The sequence below is a fragment of the Rhea americana genome, unplaced genomic scaffold (assembly GCF_003343005.1).
Source record: "Rhea americana isolate MKP2758 unplaced genomic scaffold, rheAme1 scaffold_613, whole genome shotgun sequence".
NCBI classification, from domain to species: Eukaryota; Metazoa; Chordata; class Aves; order Rheiformes; family Rheidae; genus Rhea; species Rhea americana.
This window is the reverse complement of record NW_028186772.1, coordinates 48321-58447: the sequence shown is the minus strand read 5'-3', so window position 1 is coordinate 58447 and position 10127 is coordinate 48321.

The following is a 10127-nucleotide window of genomic DNA, read 5'->3' as shown; positions in this document are numbered from 1 at the left end:
GGAAACCCAACTAGGAAGTCTTCCTTCTCTGAGGGAGTAGCTTGGGTCAGTGTTCACAGGGGGGCACAGGAAGGGCTTAGCTTGCAGAGCTTGAGTGAGGGCAGCCTGTTACTGCCACTCCCCCTGCCACCTTCTGAAGGTTCTTCTGTTGGCCTGTGCCTTGGCCTGCACTTACTCTTTGCAGTTAGTTTTCAGGTGAGGAGACGGCTGTACTTTTCTTGATGCTGAATCTTGTGCTGGAGCGTGGCACTTTGGCTCCTGACTGCTTTTTGATGGGTGCCTGGCTCTGGGTGAACTAAGCCAGGTAGGAAAATCTTCCACTTAAATTAGGATGCCCAGGAGATCTTGAGGTTGGATGTGTGAAGTGGGGTGCTACACCTGGACTGGTGGTCCTCAGGTTCCTGGAGTGAAGTCGTTCCATGCATGGGATTACTGGCATGTCCCCTAGTGAGAAGGGGAACCCCTGTGCGTAAGCACCCTAAGTTGTCCCTCCTCCATGCCTATAAGCCATGTAAAGCCCAACATGTTGAACCTTTGCTGCCTGCTGCTGCGTGGAGCTGTTACCTTCCCTGTGCATGGCAGGATGTCTGTGTGAGTTGCATAGGGGTTTCAGGGGTGCTTCAGCCCTGGGACCTGTTTTTGGTTGGCAAAGAGCACCTTGCCTGCCTTTGGTGCTAGGCCTTGGTGGGCTGCAGCTCTGTAGTTTTGTGTGTTATCCTGGGGTTAGGCTCTATTCCTGAAGTATGCCATGGGTGAAGTGAAAAGGGGCCAAAAGGCCTTCCATGAGCAGGCTGGAAGCACTCCAAAGCCTTGTCTCGTAGGAAAGATGCCATGGGTAGGGTCTGTTGTGTCACTGGAGCTGACTGTGCATCTGAAGCTATGCCACCAGGTGGCAGGCATGGCCCAGCTGTGGTGCCTGGTGCCAGTTCTGGACATAATGCAGTGTTCACACAAACTTGCCTCTGAAATGTGGGACCTGGGGATTATCCCTTGTGCAAGCAAGGAAGAGTTTGAATTGGGCAAGTCTGTGAGAGGACCTGGCCTTGCTGGGCCACCCTGAGGAAAAGTGCCTGTGYTAGCCCTGGCAGAAGGCGTTATCCCTCTCACTTGCCGTATGATGAGCTGTAGGGCAGTGCAGGCTCCCCCGCACACACTTTTAATGTGCGCTATCTGAGGCTTAAAGCCTCCTTCCTGCATACAAGGATCCGTGAACTGTGCATCACTTCAGGTCCAGCCTCAGATGTTACAGGGTCCAGCAGATGCAAGGCAGGGCTGCCTAGTGGTTATGATACCCAGCAGCCTCTGCTCCCTACTTGTTAGCCCAGGGGAAGCGAAGGGGCTTGAGGCAGAGCAAGAGGACTTGGGAGTCTTGTGAGCAGCCACTGCCCTGAACTGGAGTAGCTGTCCCAGGCTCGGGGGGGAGAGCAGGAATGGGCTCCCAGGATGCAGGATCCCATGCCAAGGTTGAAGCAGAGAGGAAGCCAGGCAGGTGCAAACAGAGGGTCAGCTCTGTGCCTATTTCCCCACAGAGAAAGGAGAACCTRACACCCCACAGGGGGGCCCTAGTGCAACCCTGCCAGTCTCTCTCTCAGTATGTCCTGGTTTGCAGCACAGCAAAGTGCTTTGCTTCTCTGGGCACGGGGTCCTAACTGGGATGGAGTTTTCCCAGTGTGTGTGCTCAATGGGTTGATAAAGTGTGTTTTTACAGTTCAGCTATTTGCAGCCTGTTGATACCACTTGAGGCACATTCTCCTGCTAGGGGGATGCAGGRAGTGAATAGGGCTTTCTGTTGGCAATGGGTGCTGTGCAGTGCATCCTTTCTTCTGCACTAGCCTGCAGGGTGCCAGGGAGCGATGTGGCCCTTCAGGAGGTGTAGCGGGTTGGGTGTGGCAAACRGCAAGGTCTGGTTTTAGCTCCTGGGCTGTGCTGAGTGAAAGAAACCCAGACCCTATTTCCTGCCAGCCCCTCTACCGCTTGCTACAGGTTCTGCTCAGGTGGTTGGAGCTAAGCCTGCTCTGAGGCCTGTGGTGTTCATCTGTGATTTAGAGAACTGCAGGGACTGAGCCAGGAATGCTGTGTAGGTGTGCAGGGTCCTCCTAGGCCATGTCACTTCTTCCTGTAGGGTGGCAATAGGCTGCCCTAGTCCCCTGCCAGCCAGGAAAGCCACCTTTCCCTTGCGAGGACAAGGCCTGTTGGTGACCTAGCCCAGCCACTGAAGGCAGGTGGCCTCACAGGCCATCTCCTGACTGGGGCCCCACTATTACTCTGTAGGCAGAACAGTGCTTCCTGCCTGTTGTTGCTAATGACCATTCTTGGCCATGTCCTTAGGCTTTTACTGCCAGAGGAGAAAGGAGGCAAAGGTGCCAGGGCCTGCAGGATGGCATCAGCTTGCATGTAGGGCTGGGGGCAAGTGGCAGCAATGCGAATCATAGAGAAAGCAAGTCCTGCAATAAACGTCAGGAGAGCCTGGCAGTGTTGTAAGATTGCTCAATGTCTCAGTTTCTGTCCTTTGGCACCCCTGGGTGGAAGAGACTATGTGCTTGCACAGTTCCTGGGAAGGTCTCTGTTCACCCAGCAGAATGTCAGCTATGCTACATGACCCACCAGGTGCTCCTCACCACCAGTGCTCAAAACAGCCAAAGCTCTGCCTAAGGCCAATCAGGGGAAACTAAAACACGGGACACTGCTGTCTCTGCTCAACCTGCAGCCCTGTCCTGGCCGTTAGAGACCTYGCACAGGCCCAGCTGTCCTCTGGCCTGTGATATGTGGGATGGTGATATGCTAGGTGACTGCAGCAGTGACCTGATAAGTTCCCCATTCACCTGCATTGATGAAACATCCAGGGTGGTAATGGATTCATTGCAGTGCTAGACCTCACCAGGGCAGGGTACAGGAGCAGCTCTGGGCACTGAAGGCAGGGAAGGTAAGAGAAGTTGCAGTGTGCCCTGAAGTTTATCAGTGCTCAGCAGCCCTGTGCCACCTGAAGAGAGGATAGTACCAGGCTATGATCTCTCAGGCATTTGTGGCTATGCTGGCAAAGCACTGCTCAGGAGGCAGGCCAAAGCACTTTTATTTGAAGACTGACATTCATGCTGCAGCTCCCTCTATCCCTGCTGAAGTTGAACACAGAGAACATGAATATCCTACCTGGAGTTGATTAGGCACCAGTAATGCAAGGCTCACAGTTTGCACTGGTTTGGCGCAGTGCAAACATGAGCAGTACATGGTGCTTGCTGCCCTTCTTCAGGGTCTGAGCTGGCTGGACATAGCTACTGTGCAGTCACAGTACCCAGTCCACATGCATGCTCAGCCTACAGCCTCACTGGAGCTGCCCTTGAGGGACTCTCTTGAGCAGGTCTGAGAAGCATCAACACTTCCACACTGATTGAGTTAATTAAACTAGGTTCTAACAGGGCTCTGGGGATCCAGGCCATACAGTAGTCTCCATGCAGAAATCTCACTGAAGCAAAGCCTGAGCATGATGGATGAACTGAAACTCAGAGCTGAAACTTCCCTTTCACTGTTCTCCCTTACAGCTTCATTACTTGCCCCATGCCATGCTGCTGGGGGGCATCTAGCAGCTTCCTTGGGGGGAGCACTGTGGTGTGGGTGCTCTGAGTCTCTCCTGGCCAGATGAATGCCAGGGTTTTGGAAACTGGATGCCTTTGCCTCAGCCTGGCTCTGAAAGCTCTTGGGGACTGGACTTCACCATTTCCTGTTCCTCTGAGCCCAGAGATTGCTTGGGGGGTAGTAGAGTGTGCAAGGGGTTGAGTCCTGCTGCACAATCAGAGGGATCAACCATGAAGACTGCCCAGAGGATGGCACTGCTATTGGATGCCCATTGCTGGGAAAACCCAGAGCTTGGGGCAAGCAGGTACACTGCCCCCATCACCCCCAAGTTTGTGATGGAGGAGGTATTGCTCCTGTCCTCAAGACCAGCCTCTCAGCTCTTCAGCTCTTGCAACAGGGCACAGGTAATTCCAGTGCCTGCCACCACCTGCAGCTCCAATTTAGGCAGTGAAAAGCAGCTGTTCTTGCCTGAATATGCTGTGGCCCGCTGCCCTCAGAAAGACCTGTGTTATCAGGAGATCAGTCTCMGGGGTGGGGGGGCCAGGGGGGAGCTGTAGGATGGGGCCCATAGAATATAAGCTGCAGTGAGGACTGTGCCAAGCACTATGGGCCCCATCCCTGGGTGGAAAGTGTGCTTCCTAGGGCCATCAGCTCTGTAGGCGGAGTCTCACCATGTCTTCCATAGCAAGCCAGGCCATTACCCTGCTCTCATGCCTTGTTTAGCAGCCTAGAGTTGTTTTTGGCTCTCCTCTGTCATTTTTTGTGTGCTGAGTCCCTGAGGGTTTTGCTGAGTTCTGGTACAGGAGCCTGGGCTTTTCCCGAATACCCTCATCTGTGGGGTGGGTAGTTTGGCAGCAAGAGACTTTGCAGCAGACTTGCTCTTCCTCATTGGCCTCAATAGGGCATACTGGTGGGGCAGAGCTCTGAGGCAAGGTCTTTGGACACAAGGACTCAGGCTGTGCTGGCTGGTTGATTTGATCTGCAGAGGAGAAGGCTAAGGGAGAGCTAATAGCTGCCTCTTGCACCCCATGAGAGGATGTGTAAGAGTCAGAGCCTGGCTCTTTCTGGAGGTACCTAGGAAAAGCACATGGGACCATGGGCATGGGCTGTAGTGAGGGAATTTCTCTTTGGAGAMAGGACTAAATCAGCTAAGCTCTCACTTCTGTTTCCTGTTATTGTTGGTGAACTATTTTCCATGGAGCTTATGGGCACAGCCCTGCTGGAGGCGCTAGTTTTGCTCAGGCTGTCAGCAGCATCCTTCATTGGCGGAGGTAGGCACAGCCTGCTCTGTCAGCTGGGGTGGGCATGACATCCTCTCTGTCCTCAGCAGGTGGATTGGATGGAGGTGGCGTGGAGCTGTGCCTGGCTCCTCTTGCTCCGTAACTGTGTCAAAAGTTTTATGCTGCAGTAGTAGATCTCAAAACAACTGGCTCTATCAAGCCCTTACCCCCTCCCCCCCCCCCCCAAGGAAAGCTCAGGGCTGGCAGCCATGGGGCTGTGAGGGAAGTAGGTTTCTTTGTCAGCTCTCATTAGTGCTTCCCGATAAAGCACAGGAAGCTGGTGGCTTGAAGCTGTCAACATGCTACCCAGCTGCAAGGCCAGCCTGCCTGCTGGGGCTGCTTTGTCACCTTAATGATCCTGTTGGGGGCAGAGAGCCAGGGGGCCTGTGCTCATTTGGGGGATGCCCATGGGGAGCAGAGAGTGGTGCAGAGTATGGCACAGTGGTGGAAGGCACAGGAAGATTTAAAGAAGTAGGCCTAGGGGGAGGGCTTAGAGGGGAGCAGGGTGATGGAGATGCTGATGAGAGATTTTTTGAGCAGTCCTTGGGCAGGTGAAGAGACACATGCCCCTGCAACCCCTCCGTGCCTCAGTTTCCCTATTGCTAAGCACTGCTAAGGTCTCTCCTCTGTGAATAATGGGAGAAAGAGGAAGGATGCCAAGCCACAGAGCATGTGAAGACCCCAAGTTGGGGCTGGAGGTGTGTGCCATTCCCCAACCTGAGAGGCAGCAGAGTGAGAAGCAGGGCTGCAGTGTGGGGTGGTGTGTGTGTGKGGGGGTTCTCCTGAAGCATCAGGGCCTGCTTCAGGGTGGGATGCCAGCACCTTGGTACCATCCAGAGTGCGGCTTCTTCAGGCACCTACAATGGGCAGAATTAAAGGTCGCTGCCAGTTTGCTTCTAAGGTCTAGGATTTTTCTGGCTAGTGTTCAGCCTTATTTACACTGAAACTCCTGAGAGCAATATGCCTTGATTTTCTGGGAGGCCCTCTGAGCATTGTGAGCTCTCTAGTGTTAATGGAGGCAAGGAAAGCAGCCAAATCTTTAATGCAAACAGCCCTTCTTCCGAGTAGTCATAAATCATTGGAGTTACCAACCCACAGTGCAGCTCAGCACTCAGCATGGCCAACCCCAAGCCCGTCCCTGTACTGAGACTGTTGCTCTTTCTGGATTTCATGTCTTGTTTGTGCCTCACTTTCCTGCCTGTAAATTGGACTGAAACAGTGTCAGGCATCCCCAAAGAGGCAGGGAAAATATCCTTACACTATTGCTTTGGACTGCTAGTGACCCACGGTGCAGAAAGATGGGCAGGAAATGCTGGTCTAGAGCGCTTAACATGGAAACATGTGCTTGGGGCACTCGTGGGAGCTCTCTGAGCTCTGGCAAACACAGCAGTGGCCCCAGGGCTTGGCTCTGCTCAGCCCTCCTGTCATTCCCTCCTACCAAAAAGCCTGGTGCTCTGGGGAGAGCTGTGGCCTGGTGCTGCTGCCACTATGTGCATGCAGAACCCCTGCCAAAGCTGGCCGCTCATAGCTCCTTGTGAGCTCAGGGTTTTATAGCTGATGCACTACAATGTGGCATGAGAAGAGAGCTGGTGTTTGGTGCTCTGGGGCTAGAGCTGCAGGCAGATAGTATGTGTGTGCGTTTGCATGCACATGGGTGCACACACACATGAATGCACTCCCTCCCAGCCCACCACAGCCCTGGTTGCCCCAGAGCCAGCTCAGCTCCTCAGCCAGCTCTTTCCATGCTCCTGGGCCCAGGCTGCACACACCAGATTTCCTCTCCCTCTCCTTGGCTATTTCTAGGGCTTTGCAGGTCCGCTCTGTGCTCCTTTCTGCTGTCTTTCACTATTTTGTTGCAGGTGGTTTAAACCCAGTTGCCTATTTTGCTGTCAATCATGCTTCCCCTGCAACTCCTGCAATGAGGGCTCCTGCCCACCTATATGCCCCCCCAAGCTCCCACCAAGAGGGCCCCCAGGTGCCCGCACCAGCCATCCCTTGCTGGACAAGCTCAGACAGAGCCAGGATGGAGGGGGCTGCTGGGGTGGCTCTGCCTAGTAGCGGGGAGCCTAGTGCCCTGCTGGGGGCTATGCTGCTAGAGCAGTGCACATCTGTCTGATGCCCATGGAGTGGAGCATCACCTCGGCCCATCCAGTGTCCTGGATGCCCCATGGAAGAATGGGGGGAGGGGGGATGGTCAGGCTTTGCAGCTAGGAAGCCCTTGGGTGCCCTTGGCACCAGTACTTGCCTGGCTCAGGTGCTGGATGGCACCCACTATGGCATCAGAGCCAGGGCTTGGCCAGAGTGGGTGCAGATCCTAGGGTGGCAGATGCCAGGGCTAACAGGTGGCATGGTGCTACATGACCCAGTGGGCCTCCTTCCTCTCCCTGCCAGCTCTGTCTTGCCTCTCCTCAAGCCCCAGCTGGTGCCTCACCTGCAGCTCAGCCCTAACACCGGAACTGGCCACAGTGTGGTGTAAACAAAGGGGACTTTGCAGAAAGAGGCCCCTTCTCCAGTCAGGGGGAAGCTTGGGGGAGATCCCGCTCCCATCTCCTCCCCAACCTGCTCCAGGAACCCAGCCCTAACCTGCAGCCTCTGTGCCAGTTTGGTGGATGCTCCCTGGGTCTGAATCTCTCCTGGTTCACCTCCCCCAGGGTTAAAGGCTGGATAGATGTCCTCTGCTCCTGTGGGACTGCCACAGCTGTGGTGCATGGTCCTGCTGGCCTGGATGCCCTTGCCTATCCCAAGGAGCTTGGAGCCAGCAGGAACTCGAGAGAAGCTGAGATGTGCTCCTTGGGCACAACACAGTTCAGATCTTGCTCCATGCAGTGCGTCTCCTCTGAGCGCAGCTCATGCTCAACCCCATGTGACTCACCCTGGCACAGGACCGAATTCCCAAGCCCAGCCTGTGGGCACCAGCACAAAAATTAATCCAAACCATGGCTTGTGCTGCGGGTTTCCCCATGCTCCCCTGCATTTCTCTTTGGAGGGGTATGAGGGGGAGGAGGCACAGTGCAAAACTGTATGCCTGCAGCTGAGTCCTCACTGCCCCTCCATCCCCCAGTACCCCTGGGCACTGCATCAAGCTGGGGGCTCCACTTTGCTACCACAGCCAGTTCAGTGGTGAGGAATGCAGCCCTGCCCGCTCCACCAGCCCCCAAGCATGGCCAAGTGGCTCCAGATAGACACCTCTGGGGACACTATGCCATGATTCCTGTGGGGGTGGGGGGTCAGACACAGAGAATATTGGGAAGGGGAACACGACTCAGGCATCCTGAGCRTAAGTGAAGGTTGTGATGAGTCTGCTTGGACCATGGTCAGCAGTGCCCTGTAGCCATGGGTATGCCCTGATTTACTTTCCCTGTGCCTCAGTTTACTCACTTAGAAAATGGCCTGATGCTAGCCTAGTGGTGGTAAAGGGGCTGCAGGAGAAGGGGCAGAACTGCTTTCCTCAGGAGGAGTGGCCAGGGATGGAGGTGCTGTGTCCCCCGGGAGATGGCCGCCGAGATGCTGGCCCCAGGAATGTTCCTGCAGTGGCAGGAGGGGACATCAGGGGCATGATTTTCCTGGAGCATGGCTCTGGTGAGGCTACCTGTGAAGAAGCTTGGGAAAAAGCCAGGATTAACCATCTCCAAAACAATGGGGTGATGTTCTGTGATGAGATGCAGGAGCTGGTCCTGAGCTGAGGGGATTCTCAGCCAACCCTGATGCCTTGGCACAGGCAGTGGCACCTTTTGCTATGCCAGGCTGCAGCCGGACAGCAGGGCTGGCCCTGGGTAGTACCATCACTCCAGCAATGTGGACAAATGCTGCATACACAAAGGAGAATTAATGAGGCATGACAGCTTTTCATCCATGCTCTGAGATGAGGGGAATGGATGGTGGCTGTGTCACCCAACTGTTCTCMTCTCCTGGTTCCCATGGGACTAGTGCTCAGCTCACAGGCCCTGCCATGTCCTGGGACAGCCTGGGCACGAGGAGGAGGAGGAGGCGATGAATCCCTTCTCCTTCAGCCTCTCCAGTAAGATGATGTTTTTGCAGACTGTGGAAGGAGAGCCTGTTTCTGGCTCAGGTCTTGCATGGTCCAGGTTTCCCTGCCTGGGTGGAAAAAAGATGGTTTTAATTGATTCACCATGTGCAGAAATGTGGATGTAATTTATAGGCTGGGGGAGGGAGTGAAGCGCTCCCATACTCTTTGAAGAAACCAAAAGCAGATGGGATCCTGGGGCCTGGGACCCACAGCCTCAGCTGGCCCTCCCAGTCAAGCTGCTGCCTGTGCAGCTCTTGGGGTGGCTCCGACAACACAGCTGGTAGTATGCTGCTGAATAGCAGTGTACAGGCTGGGTCAAGGAGCAGCTCCTTGAGCATGCAACATAAGAAGAGGGAAACTGAGGCACGGGAAGCAACCACATAACGGAAGCTCCATGCAGTGGCCAGGGATGCCTTGGCTRCACAACAAGAGCACCCATTATGTAGAGCTCATATATGGCCAAAGATATTGTGGCTGGGGCTGTTGCCTTGGGGGCATCAGGCTCCCCGACCCTACCAGGGCAGATAGTCATCTGGGCACTGGGCTCTTCACAGGTCTGCCAGGCCCTGAGGGGACTCAGGCACACTGATTGACCTGCTGGTGCTGCTCATCCAGTCCTAGGCCCATGGGGAGGGCTATGGGCTCTGCCCTAGGTGTGCAGTAAGGATGAGAGTTGGGGTCCCTCAGAGGAGGCCAGCACACTGGTGGGGAGGTCCTGGCCCCATGTAAGCTAGCTTCTAGCTCTGGGCATGTAACTGCTTCAGCTCTTGGAGGTTTTGCCTCTAGCTGGCCTAAGGCGGTAATGTATGCTGTGAGGTTGCCACACCGTCCTTCCAGCATCTGTCTCCCTCGGGGGCCTGCAGCCCAAGCCGGCTCTGTCTTCCTCCCCTGTTTCATACCATGCTGGGAGCAATCAGCATATCCCTCCCAAAAAGGGGTGCCCAAGAAGAGCTAGTCACAGTGCAGGGAGAGCTGGAACAGAGTCAGTGGCATTCCCACCTCTCAGCCGTATCCCAAACTGAGGGTGCAGACACCTTCCTGCTCAGAGCTGTTTGGAAGCAGGCAGGTGTGCAAATAGGAATGCAAAGGGCTGCAGGGCAGGAATGCCTGTGTCTCTCCTCAAATAGAACTGCTGCAAGTCAATGAAGTGCAAAAGTGGCTGTGGAAGCTGGAGGAGCAAGTCAGCTCAACTGACGACTGGAGTCTCTGGGGAAGGTGCTTCAACCTTGCAGAAATGCCAAAATAGAGAG